Source organism: Saccopteryx leptura, chromosome 9 (genome assembly GCF_036850995.1).
Source record: "Saccopteryx leptura isolate mSacLep1 chromosome 9, mSacLep1_pri_phased_curated, whole genome shotgun sequence".
In the NCBI taxonomy this organism is placed as follows: Eukaryota; Metazoa; Chordata; class Mammalia; order Chiroptera; family Emballonuridae; genus Saccopteryx; species Saccopteryx leptura.
In genome coordinates, this window is record NC_089511.1 from 69,907,787 (window position 1) to 69,920,758 (window position 12,972).

Here is a 12,972-nt window from a genome sequence, read left to right on the forward strand (position 1 = left end):
GAGGAACCCCTTGCTGGAGCCAGCGATCTTGGGTCCAAGCTGGTGAGCTTTTTGCTCAAGCCAGATGAGCCCGCGCTCAAGCTGGTGCGACCTCGGGGTCTTGAACCTGGGTCCTTCCGCATCCCAGTCCGACGCTCTATCTACTGTGCCACCCCCTGGTCAGGCGAGAAGTTTGTCTTTAACGTGTCTAACAGCCTAGAAGTGCTTCTCAGTAAAACTACATTTATGTGAATTGTATCCCCAGAGTGGCTTTTATCTTTTAGAAGTTAATATTTCAGGAGGCCAGGAGAGTCTGTAATCAAGTTGAAAGCAGCTGGAGCATGCAGACAGTCTGGGAGCAGTGAAAGGGACCATTGATGCAGAAGTGCAGTGATGCTTTCCAGATTGGGGCATGAGCAGTTCAGAGGTAGGAGAGAGGGTGGCCGACTGCGCTGAGCGGCCCTGCTGAGGCAGCACCTCTGGTCATGGCTTCTGGGGAAGATCCTGTCCCTTACTCTGAGTCAGTCACCAACCCCCACTGTCATCAATAGGAGGGGAGCAGACAGGGCTGCAGTTTTTGTCATGCTTTTGATAAAGTATATATGTGTGCGTGTGTACAGTCTGGGATAAAAGGCAGTGTTAAGTGTGTTCTCATCTCATGATTTAATTAAGTAGACCTTTCTCCCAGCCCCCATCACCACAGAATTCTCCAGTCATTGGTGCAGGAGGCCTCTGCTGGACTCAATCTTCCAGCACACAGACCCCCCCCCCCCCGAAACCTGGGGCCTGGATGGATCCAGGCTCTTTCGAGACCAATTGCTCCTTTCTTCCACAAATAGCAAGGATTCCCCACCTCTGAAATATAAGTGGGGTTATTCATTATTTGTCTCTTTAAATCCTGAGGTAATCTTACATTGATGTTAACTGTGATACTGCCTTTGGGCTCCATTTCACAAGTTTTCCTTTCGGGAGAGATTGAAAGGCATCCTGTTCTCAGGGCTGTAACTGTAGATACCCATTTTGAGAGTGGGTTGTACAGCTGTGATAGTTCTTATCTTCCCCTCTGTGATTTCTACATACAATAAGCAAATCCTTCCTCATCAGGGGAAGAGTGCCTACTAGAACTTTTTTTGTACAAGTTTCCCTGGCAGTTAAAAATTAGCAGCATGAGCGTAGCCTAGACTTGACGCGGTACGGGCAAAGCAGTCAGAGTCCTGACATCTGTTCTGTAAATACCTGTCAGGATGTCATTCTAGTTTCACAGCAGTTAAGATGCTAAAATACAAGCATTGGCTGGTATAAGACCCAGAAGTTGTAATCAGGGCTTTGTTAAGACAAAGATTTCTGCCCACAGCAGAAATTATGAGGAGGAAATAAATGTCAAATGCCTTTGACTAAGTATTTTGGTTAGAGATGTGTCTTGTGGCATGAACAAATGAACAGTAGATTTGTCTTTTTTTTTTTAGTGAGAGAGACAGAGAGGAACAGATAAGGACAGACAGGCAGGATGGGAGAGAGATGAGAAGCATCAATTCTTTCTTGTGGCACCTTAGTTATTCATTGATTGCTTCTCATATGTGCCTTGACTGGGGGGCTACAGCAGAGCGAATGACCCCTTGCTCAAACCAGCACCTTGGGCTCAAGCCAACGACCTTGGGCTTCAAGCCAGCAACCTTTGGGCTCAAGCCAGCGACCATGGGGTCATGTCTATGATCCCATGCTCAAGCCAGTGACCCTGCACTCAAGCTGGTGAGCCCACACTCAAGCTGGATAAACCCATGCTCAAGCCGGTTACCTTGAGGATTCAAATCTGGGTCCTCTGTGTCCTAGTTTAATGCTCTACCCACTGTGCCACCACCTAGTCAGATTTGTGTCTTAATAAAAAGTTCGGAGGCTGTCAGCTGGGGTCAGCACACTAGGTCAGCAAAGCCCAGGCAACTGGGCTCTTTGTTTTGGCTTTGCCTTCCTTAGTGGGTGGTTTTGATGTCATGCTTGTCACCTCATAGTCACAAGATGGCTGCATCCTCTTCAACATTCAAGCTGGAAAAAGGAATCAAAACTGAAAGGGTAGCCCTGGCCAGTTGGCTCAGTGGTAGAGCGTCGGCCTGGCGTGCAGAAGTCCCAGGTTCGATTCCCGGCCAGGGCACACAGGAGAGGCGCCCATCTGCTTCTCCACCCCTCCCCCTCTCCTTCCTCTCTGTCTCTCTCTTCCCCTCCCGCAGCCGAGGCTCCATTGTAGCAAAAGATGGCCCGGGCGCTGGGGATGGCTCCTTGGCCTCTGCCCCAGGCGCTAGAGTGGCTCTGGTCGCGACAGAGCGACGCCCTGGATGGGCAGAGCATCGCCCCCTGGTGAGAGTGCCGGGTGGATCCCAGTCGGGTGCATGCGGGAGTCTGTCTGACTGCCTCCCTGTTTCCAGCTTCAGAAAAAATACAAAAAAAAAAAAAAAAGAAAAGAAAAGAAACTGAAAGGGTAGCCCTGGTCAGATAGGTCTGTTGGTTAGAGCAGTGGTCCCCAACCTTTTTTGGGCCACAAACCGGTTTGATGTCAGAAAATATTTTCACGGACCGGCCTTTAGGGTGGGACGGATAAATGTTATCACATGACCGAGACAAGCGTCGAGAGTGAGTCTTAGACGGATGTAACAGAGGGAATCTGGTCATTTTTTTAAAAATAAAACATCGTTCAGACTTAAATATAAGTAAAACGGAAATAATGTAAGTTATTTATTCTTTCTCTGTGGACCAGTACCAAGTAGCCCACGGACCACTACCGGTCTGCGGCCCGGGGATTGGGGACCACTGGGTTAGAGCATTGTACTGAAGCGCTGAGGTTTCCGATTTGATCCCAGTTCAGGGCACATACAGGAACAGATCGATTGATGTTCCTGTCTCTCCTCTATCTTCCTATTTTTCTCTCTAAAATCAATAAATAAAGGTGTTTTATTGTTGGTTTGGTTTTTGGGGGTTTTTAAATGAAAGGGCAAAAGATGAAAGAAGGGCCTTTTCCTTGAGAGGGCTCTCCAGGCAATGCCAGCCTTTATCTCGTTAACCACAATCATGTCTGCTAGTTTAAAGTGAGTCTGGGAAGTCGGGTAATACACTCTCCTGCCTCCACAGTAGAGGAAGGCAAGGAAAAAGGAGATTGGGAATATGTCTTACATGTGCCAGTCCTACAATATCTGCCACAAGGGTCACAATAAAATATTACCAAATAGAACAAAGCTTTGCCAACATTAATTGTCTTTTCCTAGATTTTCTCCAGATCATGGTCAGGACTGGTATCTGGTCAGTTAGGCTATGAGAATTGGGAAAACAAAAGTCAAAAATGGCTAAGAAATCTCTCCATGTGCAAACTAATGCCTTACAATAAAAACTTGATGTACTAATAATGACATGGACCAAGGGATGATTAAGTTTAATGTCCCTATTTTGGGAAGAAAAGTTAAAGAGTGCCAGTATTGGTAGAATAACTAATGTGTGTCAAATCTTTTTTATTTTTTTTATTTTTTTAATTTTTATTTATTTTTATTCATTATAGAGAGGGGAGAGAGAGAGAGAGAAGGGGGGGAGGAGCAGAAAGCATCAACTCCCATATGTGCCTTGACCAGGCAAGTCCAGGGTTTTGAACCGGCAACCTCAGCGTTTCCAGGTTGATGCTTTATCCACTGCGCCACCACAGGTCAGGCCGTATGTCAAATCTTATTCCAGGTACTTTTGGATATTTTCCCACAATAACCTTTGAGCCAGATACTGTTAATCATATTGAACCGTTATGGTCACTAATGACAACTTGAAGAGGGCACACGGTCTGTAAGTAGAAGTGGAGGATTTGAGTCCAGGTCTGCCTGACCAATTCCAGGGCTCCTTTTATTATCCTGTGCTGCCTTAGGTACCCCAAGGCTCCATAGGGACACATCTGGCTCTTTCTTATGATAGTCCTGCCCTAACATCTACCCTCTTCTTAGAATAGCATTCATGAGGAGAACCCAGGAATACTGAGTTCCAATCTTACCAATTGTAGCCCTATTGTTGGGTTATGATTGCCTCTAAGCGCTGTTCTTCCACTAGAATCAGAGCCCCTTGAGGGCAAGGACTGTGTCCTCTTCATTGTTGAAAACCCAGTGACTACCATACAGTAGGTACTCAATGAATATTTGCTCAATAAGGGACAAAGAACTTTGCTATTACTATCAGTTTTTTAAGTACCTAATGCTATATATACTATGGTAGCCACTTGTTAAATTTTTCTTTCTTTCTTTCTTTCTTTTTTTTTTTTTTTTTTGTATTTTTCTGAAGTCAGAAGTGGGGAGACAGAGAGACAGACTCCTGCATCTGCCTGACTGGGATCCACCCATCATGCCCACCAGGGGGCGATGCTCTGCCCATCTGGGGTGTTGCTTCATTCTAACCTGAGCCATTCTAGCACCTGAGGCAGAGGCTATGGAGCCATCCTCAGCACCCAGGCCAACTTTGCTCCAATGGAGCTTTGGCTGCAGGAAGGGAAGAGACAGACAGAAAGGAGAAGGGGAAGGGTGGAGAAGCAGATGGGCACTTCTCCTGTGTGCCCTGGCTGGGAATTGAACCTGGGACTTCCACTCACCATGCCAACATGCTACCACTGAGCCAACCGGCCAGAGCTTGTTAAATTTTTCTTAATTGATCCATGTAGGAAAGAGAATGTATCTCCCTCTGATGGGATCAGAGAATAATCCATGGGAGAGCCAGTCAGTATTTAAGCCAGGCTCATGACAGGACTTTTAAATACTTAGGTGTGGGGAAGAGTGCTTTAGGTGGAAGAAATAAGGACATGGTTGTAGAGATGAGAAAGTACAGACTTTCAGGGAGAGGTCAGTTTGAATGGAGAGAAGTCTTAACTGAAGGGTAATAATAGGTATTGCAGAAAAAGGATGGTTGCCAAATATGATTGGGGAGCATTGTTTTAAACTAGGTTGTTCATTATAGTTCTCAAAGCCTTTAACAGTGCCACTGTGACTCCTAGCAGCATTTCTCAAAGATTCAACCTCGAAACCTTTTTTCTTGCAGAGTATTTCATGGAATGAATTTCCCACAGGATACATTTTGGGAAATGCTGATCTAGATCAGCCCCTCATTTATAGCCAAGGGAACTGGGAGCCAGAGAGGTGACTTACTCAGAGCCACTGACTGGCTCTGGAGTAGAACCCTATCAGATTGCTAGACCTCCAATGTAATGCTCATTTGTAACATAAGACTATATGTATATAGCCTGACCTGTGGTGGCGCAGTGGATAAAGCATCGAACTGGAACGCTGAGGTTGCTGGTTTGAAACCCTGGGCTTGCCTGGTCAAGGCACATATGGGAGTTGATGCTTCCTGCTCCTCTCTCTCTCTCTCTCTTGCTCTCTTTCTCTCTAAAATGAATAAATAAAATAAAAATGAAAAAAAAAAGACTATGTGTATATAAAGGACAGCTTCCTCAATACAAGGAACTTTTATTTACCTTTATTTAAATAACAACCTTGGGCTAAAATTTTTGCTGGGTTTTGTACAGTGTTTTTTTTTTTTTTTTCTGGGACGTCTTTTTCTTCTGTGCAACCTCCTCTTCTGGTTTAAGAACAATCTGCTCTTTTTGTGTGTGTGTGTGACAGAGTCAAAGAGATAGAGAGGAGGACAGACAGGGACAGACAGGCAGGAAGGGAGAGAGATGAGAAGCATCAGTTCTACGTTGCAATTCCTTAGTTGTTCATTGATTGCTTTCTCCTATGTGCCTTGACCTGGGGGCTACAGCAGAGCGAGTGACCCCTTGCTCAAGCCAGTGACCTTTGGGCTCAAGCCAGCAACCAGTGGGTCATGTCTATGATCCCACGCTCAAACCACTGACTTCGGTGTTTTGAACCTGGGTCTTCTGCATCCCAGTCTGACACTGTATCCACTGCGCCACCACCTGGTCAGGCAACTTTCTCTTTTTCAGTGAGGATCCTCTCAATGCGGCAGGGAGAGCTCAGGGTTAATCTGCCTGTAAACTTTGTAAATTCTGTACGGTGTCAGTGTCTTGGGAGCTTTGTTCACTTGAATGTGCTCAATGACTAGAGAATCTACATCTAAACGCTTAAGTTCAGCATTACTCTCTGCATTTTTAAGTGTCCAGCAAAAATTCAGCACTTTTGGGGCCACCAAATCTGTGTTCAGTCTCACTGTTTGGCCTGGGCACACCTACCATCTCCACCGTTATAATGACAGATTGGTACACATTGCTTCTGTAAAGTGACGTCCTTCAGATACTTGGCGGTTTTTCAGATATGCCTACCCTTGATGGCCTGGGCAGTTTCATAACTGTTCTTAAAGTGAATATGAAGAGTTGAACTCTTCATTAGCATGATTTTTTGGGGGGGGTTACCAGATCAAGTGAATAGTGAATCATTTTCAGAGGTCACCTCAGGCTGCTTATGGGAAGAGTTGTACAGTAGTCTTTTATATTTGCCACCATGACTGAGCAATGAGAGCTACCCATCACTGTCACTGCTTGTATGGCCTCCAGCATCTCAGGAAGAGGGTTCATCTTAAATCAGTCCCAGGTTTGCCTGGAGGGCGAAGAGGGGATGTTTTTCTGCATGGTCATTTTTAGGAGATACAGGGACTACAGCACTTTACAATCTGTGCCTCTCCCCTCAGCTATTCCTTGCCCCAACCCTTATACCTGGTGTGGTAGGCAGTGTGATCCCCCAGAGATGTCTGTACCTGAATCCCTGGAGCCTGTGAATATGTTATCTTAGGTGGCAAAAGGGGCTTTGCAGACAGATAGATGTGGTTAGGTTATAGACGGGAGGGAGATTATCCCAGATTATCTGGATAGGCCCAGTCTCATCACACCAGCCCTTAAAAGCAGAGAACTTTCTCTGGCTGAAAGCAGAAGAAAGCAACAAGCAACAGAAGAGCCTACCTTACCTGAGTGTGAAGATAGTAAGATGCTATCTTTGAAGGAAAAGGGGGCAACATGGTAAGAAATGCATATGGCGTTACATTTCTGAGAAGAGGCTCCCCTCTGATAGCCACCAAGGGGACAGGGACCTCAGTCCTCTGCCTGTGACCACAAGGAACTGAATTCTGCCAAAAATCTCAATGAGTATGGAAGCAGAGTCTTCCCCAGAGCCTTCAGTTACAGCCCAGGCCCTGAGACCTAAAGCAGAGAGCCCACAGACCCTCGGACCTGTGGACAGTGAGATGATACGTTTGTGTTGTTCTGAGCCACTGAGTTTATGGTAGTTTATTTTGACAGCCTTAGAAAACTACACAGTTGGGTAAAGTCATTAACGTGTCCAAAGTGGGAGCGTTGAGAGGAAGAGAGATTAGGAAGGGACATCACAGGGCCAGAAAGGCTTTGAGACTGAATGTGAATGACTTTTAATGCTTTTAAAAAACCCGGGGGTTTGAGTCATTCACATCCTCCCTCCCAGTCCGTAGTCCTTGTATTTCTAACCAAAGTGAGGGTGGTGGTCATGAGAGAAGGCTGCTAGAAGCTCAAACGGCTCCCTGAAAGGAGGGCCAACTCTGTATCTCTCCTGACAACCAGATCATGGGGTCTCTGTGGTAAGTGGCCCAAGACCTCTGCAACTCAACTGACTGTGGATATTAGTGGTTGTATCACTTGAAAAGAAAGCGGCTGCTAATTTACCTATCCTGACAGGTTGAAGTGTGGTTATTAAAGAAGATAACACTAAGTGCTGTTAAATGGCCCAGCCTTCTGAAGGAAGCTTTTGCTTTTCATTTGAGGGCATTGCCCAGAAGGGGAGCCATTTGTCTAGGAGTCCAAAATAAACATCACCGTTCTTGAGAAAGAATTTCAACTACATGGTAGATAAACTTACTGCCCTTAGACTGCAGCCAGTTTCTGAGTCTTGTACTCTCTTGTTTCTAAATGTGGAGGAAAGTGTTTGAATTCTTTTATTTTACTAAAATAAAAGGGCGGCATGGAGTGGGGCTTAGTTTTACTGGTCTGAAACCTTTTTGTTCTCATTTTGTTTGATATTTTTGAACCTTTTTAAAGTTATAACACAATAGAGCTAATTATTAAAGCCCTAGAAATTTTTGCACAGCATCTTATCTCTGATGAGATGCACGTTGTTAACAAATACTTTCGTTTTTTAAAAGGTCATGATTAATTTTAATGTTAAAGGAATTTGGAAATTCTGTATTGGATAAAAGTACAGTTTAAAATCAGGGAAGCTTCTTGGATTACTTAGAACAAAACATCCTTTTTTATTAAACCGGAGTGTACCTGCAGGTTGTTTTATTCCTGCTGTATTGTCATCTCTAATGCACACAGAAGATGCCTTTCCCACAGTGTGATTCAATACAGGCGCCCCAGAAGATGGGTTCAGATTCCCTGTGTCCAGGTAATTAGCAGAGTTGGAGTGGCTCGGTTTAACCGTTTGAAGGTCAGTAATGCATGAATTTCTGGCAGACTGCCTAGCGCAGAGTTCACAAATACACTTTTATAGGGACTAAACATTTTTATACTGGAGAACATTTTGTGCTTTGAATATGAAACAAGTAATGTTAGGATTAGCTTTGCCTAGAATTTAGTTTTATGGCAAATTCATGTTTTAGTATGACACAAAAAAGTTCTGATGTGAATGCTTTCCAAATTTCCAAGAACTCTTTTCTTTGTTTTGCATATTTGGTAGCACAGTCTCTTACGGACCTTAAAATCAAATGCAAGCACCCCAAATTAAATCTCAGAATTTAATTTCCATGAGGAGGCCTTCTTGGAATTTGTTTAGGTCCTTTAAAATATAAGGTAAATGCATTTATATGATAAAATGTAAATATTACCTTTTTCCTAATGGTGAAATTTTTATGCAAAATTAATTTTTTCCTTGAAATTTAATTAGAGTATCAGATAATAAAAGAAATGCACTCAAAGAAACATGGCATCTGCAATATGGAGAACTCAGCTCAGGGATCCTGGCAGCTGTCCTTCAGCTCTCTGCCCAGAGCAGAAACCCCAGTCTGTCCTCACAGGACTCTAGTCTGCCCTGTGCTCCCTTTGACAGAGCCCAGGGTCCAGAATCTGGTGCAGCTCCCATGATGAATAGCAGCCCAAGAAGGTCTTCCCCTTCTAAGGTGGTGGTTGAGGGCAAGACAGATGTTCTAAAGTGCCAAAGCAATTAAATGACAAAAGAAAACTCTTTTGACAAATGATGCTGCAAAAATTGGCTTTGCCATTCAGCATTTACAAAATTGAAATCAAATTTAACCATAGACTGAAATGTAAAACATAAAAGTATAACTGCTTTATTGGTAATGTAAAAATTATTTGTGACTGGAGGAATACTGGTTCATTTTTTATTTTTATTTATTTATTTTTACAAGGACAGAGAGAGAGTCAGAGAGAGAGGGATAGATAGGGACAGACAGACAGGCATGGAGAGAGATGAGAAGCATCAATCATCAGTTTTTCGTTGTGACACCTTAGTTGTTCATTGATTGCTTTCTCATATGTGCCTTGACCACAGGCCTTCAGCAGACCGAGTGACCCCTTGCTCAAGCCAGCGACCTTAGGTCCAAGCTGGTGAGCTTTTGCTCAAACCAGATGAGCCTGCGCTCAAGCTGGCAACCTCGGGGTCTCGAACCTAGATCTTCCGCATCCCAGTCCAACGCTCTATCCACTGCGCCACCGCCTGGTCAGGCGAAATACTGGTTCTTGTGATGTCTTGGGAAAAGCATTTCAGGGACATTAGCGAAGAAGAATTTGAGCAAGAATGGCAAGATATATTAGAATGCAAAAATACAGCCCGATACACCATGCTCGATGTCTTATCCATGGCCAGGGTGGTTCGGCTCTTGTCTGTCTGCAGAAGTTGTTTAGCTTCTGGGGCTGCAGGCCCACACTTGTGTCATACTTGTGACCCAGGAAAGTCAGGGCCCAGAGCTACAATGCCATCACTTCAGGCACCAGAGGCTCCAGTAGTCCAGCTCAGTCTGTTTCCACCTGACATCAAAATTCTTAGCTGTGTGACCTTGGGCAAGTTACTTAACTTCTCTGTGCCTCATTTTCCTATTTGCAAATCTGCCACAACACTTGATGGCACCTGGGCGAGGACTGGCAATATGCTTTAGCCTATGCAGCTGCCACCCTCAGAGATGGGCCTTTTAAAAAAATGGAATTTGCCCTGGCCGGTTGGCTCAGCGGTAGAGCGTCGGCCTAGTGTGCGGAGGACCCGGGTTCGATTCCCGGCCAGGGCACACAGGAGAAGCGCCCATTTGCTTCTCCACCCCTCCGCCGTGCCTTCCTCTCTGTCTCTCTCTTCCACTCCTGCAGCCAAGGCTCCATTGGAGCAAAGATGGCCCGGGCGCTGGGGATGGCTCTGTGGCCGGCTCTGTGGCCTCTGCCTCAGGCGCTAGAGTGGCTCTGGTCGCAACATGGCGACGCCCAGGATGGGCAGAGCGTCGCCCCATGGTGGGCGTGCCGGGTGGATCCCGGTCGGGCGCATGCGGGAGTCTGTCTGACTGTCTCTCCCTGTTTCCAGCTTCAGAAAAATGAAAAAAGAATTTAAAAAAAAAAAATGGAATTTATTGGTAACAGGTTTCAGATGTGCAACCAGATAAAACCTTATCTGCACACTTCATTTTGCGCTTATCACCCCAAAGTCTTTTTCAATGTGCATCTCTCCCCCTTTGCTTACCTCCACCTACTACCCACCCTCCTTATCCTCTGACTACTACCACACTGTTGTCTGTGTAGTGTGTGTATGTGTGTGTGTGGTAAAGTACCAAAGAATGGAAAAATTACTTTTAATTTTTTTTTTTCTGTATTTTTCTGAAGCCGGAAACGGGGAGAGACAGTCAGACAGACTCCCGCATGCGCCCGACCGGGATCCACCTGGCACGCCCACCAGGGGGCAACGCTCTGCCCACCAGGGGGCGATGCTCTGCCCCTCCGGGGCGTCGCTCTGTTGCGACCAGAGCCACTCTAGCGCCTGGGGCAGAGGCCGAAGAACCATCCCCAGTGCCCAGGCCATCTTTGCTCCAGTGGAGCTTCGGCTGCGGGAGGGGAAGAGAGAGACAGAGAGGAAGGAGAGGGGGGGGGGGTGGAGAAGCAGATGGGCGCTTCTCCTGTGTGCCCTGGCCGGGAATCGAACCCGGGACTTCTGCATGCCAGGCTGACGCTCTACCACTGAGCCAACCGGCCAGGGCTTAATTTTTTAGGAGAAAGAGTTAGGTTTCTTGCCCCCTCCTTTCTATAAAGAGTGAGGGAAGAGGAATGTGGGAGTTTCCTGGCTTGCAGAGACATACTGTGTGGGAAACCCCCCTTTTTACTAGGAAGCTTAAAGGGCATTTTATAACGTAGGCTAAGCATACAGAGAGATTTTGAAAATATGATTTTTTTATATTTGTGTGTGATTTACACCAGGTCAGGATGGCCGATAGCATTGTATTGTAAATGAAGAGGGGAAAGGAGACTTGGATTCCCTCCCTCCCCCACACCTGAGGAAGAAGGTGAATAGCTAGCCAGGTGCAGGGAAAGGGAGGATTAAGCAGTTCCTTTCCTCTCTCCTCTTTCTTTCTTTAATGGGCCATTCAGAAACACTTATCCCCTGACACCATGTCAACTCCCCCTCCCATCCTGAAAACGTGATTGATGTATATACCTCTAAACGAAGGGATGGCAGATGAACACTAAAAGATTTGGGAATGTCTTTTAATATATAAAACAACATTTTTCACTATTGTGTTACCTTATAAGTTTTAATATGTAGGAATTTTTTTATAGATCCTATAGATCAGTGGTAGTCAACCTGGTCCCTACTGCCCACTAGGGGGTGTTCCAGCTTTCATCGTGGGCAGTAGTGGAGCAACCAAAGTGTAAATAAAAAGATAGATTTAACTACAGTAAGTTGTTTTATAAAGATTTATTCTGCCAAACTTATCGAAAATCTGACATAAAGTACTTGGTAAGTAATTATTATTATATGCTTTAACTTGCTGTAACTCTGCTTTATAATTTTTATAAAGTAAAGTTACTTCCCTACTTTATAAATCACCATTACTGTGGAACCGGTGTGCAGTTAGAAAATTTTACTATTAACAGAGATACAAAAGTGGGCGGTAGATATAAAAAGGTTGACTACCCCTGCTATAGATGAATGTTATAAGCTTAATAATGATTATTTCATGCCTCCTGCTCCTTTTCACGCCAACCTGTGTGTAATCAAAGGTATATAACCTGCCTCTGGGCTGTATTCAAGACGGCACGATTTGGGTAAGATATACCCTGTGTTTGTCATATGCAGCCGGCTTATTAATAAATCTTCTCCTTTTAATAAAACTCTAAAAATTCATTTGCCCTTGGTGTCTCTACGTAAACCTGGTGGAATGGTACTTTACAACGTGTGTGTGTGTGTGTTTTTTTTCTTTTTGCTTAGTCCTTTCACCTTTTGTCATCTAGTCCCCCAAGCCCCTCCCCTCTGACAGTTGTCAGTTTGTTCCATGTACCTATGTCTGTTTTTCTGGGTTTTTTTGACAGGTTAATTGGTTCATTAGTTTCTACACATAAGTGAGATCATATGGTATTTGTCCAAAATGGCCCTTTGTTTAGCTTTAATTATATTACCTTGGATTTGGGAAGAGGCAGGCTTTCTTTTAAACTACTCCATCTCTTTCCTGGCTTTTCCTGGGACTGTGCTAGTGCCCTCCCCTTATCCAATACTTTTTCTGGATCTTCTGGAGTTTTGTGTCCTTATCCTGTTTGATCTTTGAGATTTTCCCAGGGTAGTTTCCTCTCCTTTATGGACACCATTTCCCTGCACATGCCTCATAGTTCTGCTTGTCATTTGGTTTCTACTGTGCATGTGCTTAGTAAAGGAACTTCCCCGTTAACCATTCCTTCTCCCACTCTCCAGTTAATCCTGGGAACAGATAAATTGTTCCCTGAGTGACAGGAAAAGCCAGTCATCCTGGAATGGATGTTAATGTTTGGCAGAGTGATTCCGGCTATTCCCTATAGCAGGGGTC

At 44.9% G+C, this 12,972-nt stretch overlaps 1 protein-coding gene and 1 non-coding gene across 2 annotated transcripts in view; both read left to right on the forward strand.

Moving 5' to 3' along the window:
• The window catches only part of STOX1 (storkhead box 1), a 95,621-nt gene that overhangs the window by 61,024 nt on the left and 21,625 nt on the right, over nucleotides 1-12,972 (forward strand). The window lies entirely within an intron of this gene.
• TRNAT-AGU (transfer RNA threonine (anticodon AGU)) lies at nucleotides 10,128-10,203 on the forward strand. Its single transcript has one exon. It is a non-coding gene; the product is annotated as a tRNA-Thr (tRNA).